Source organism: Trichechus manatus, unplaced genomic scaffold, assembly GCF_000243295.1.
Source record: "Trichechus manatus latirostris isolate Lorelei unplaced genomic scaffold, TriManLat1.0 scaffold00026, whole genome shotgun sequence".
Lineage (NCBI taxonomy): Eukaryota > Metazoa > Chordata > Mammalia > Sirenia > Trichechidae > Trichechus > Trichechus manatus.
This window is the reverse complement of record NW_004443962.1, coordinates 6295919-6297063: the sequence shown is the minus strand read 5'-3', so window position 1 is coordinate 6297063 and position 1145 is coordinate 6295919.

The window sequence follows — 1145 nt, the reverse complement described above, 5'->3', positions numbered from 1 at the left end:
TTGGTTTTCTTCATTCGCCTCTGCTCCAGACGGGGTGAGACCAGTGGAGAATCTTAGATGGCCGCTCACAAGCTCCCAAGACCCCAGACTCTACTCACCAAAGTAGGATGTAGAACATTTTCCTCATAAACTATCTTATGCCAGTTGAGCTAGATGTCCCCCGAGACCATGGTCCCCAGGTAGGCTGAAATCTTTATGGGAGCAAATTGCCAGGTCTTTTCTTCTGTGGAGCTGCTGGTGGGTTCAAACTACCAAACTTTTGGTTAGCAGCCCAGGCTTTAACCATTGCACCACCAGGTTCTTTTACTTCAGTATACTTCTTCTAAAGAATTTTGGTTTCAGAGTATACAAATTATAAGTTGCTCCTATTAGTAATAGTTATCAAACTAGGAGTTGTAAATGGAAGGAGAGGTGAATCTAAAGTCATATTAAAAAAACCAAAAGCGAACCCGTTGCTGTCGAGTCGATTCCGACTGATAGCAACCCTATAGGACAGAGTAGAACTGCCCCATAGGGTTTCCAAGGAGCTCCTGGTGGATTCGAACTGCTGACGTTTTGGTTAGTAGCCAAGCTCTTAACCATTGCGCCACATTATGACTTTGTTTGTTTGTTTTTTGGCGGAACCCTGGGAGAGGAAGAATGACTTAGGAAAAATAATCCCTGCCCCTCTTTATAATTAAGAGCGAGGCAGGTGAGCTGTTGGCTTGTTGCCTCCTGATTGTTGGATGGGCACCACAGCCCTGGACCTTACATACCATTAAAGATGGGAAGAAGGGAAAGGGGAGCATCAGCAAGCTCTCTGCTTCTGCCCGTCCCTTTCATAACAAGGCAAAACTCCAGAAGTTCCCCAGTATAATCCCCGTGCCAGAACTATGTCATTGGCCACCATGTAAAAGGAGACTGGGAAGAGGATTTAATTTTTCCAGTCTCTCTAGTGGAAAGGGAAACCCTGGTGGCCTAGTGGTTAAGTGCTACAGCTGCTAACCAAAAGGTCAGAAGTTCAAATCCACCAGGAGCTCCTTGGAAACTCTGTGGGGCAATTCTACTCTGTCCTATAGGGTCGCTATGAGTCAGAATCTACTCGACAGCAACGGATTTGGGGTTTCTTTTGGTATAGTGGAAAGGGAGGCCTGGTGGTGCAGTGG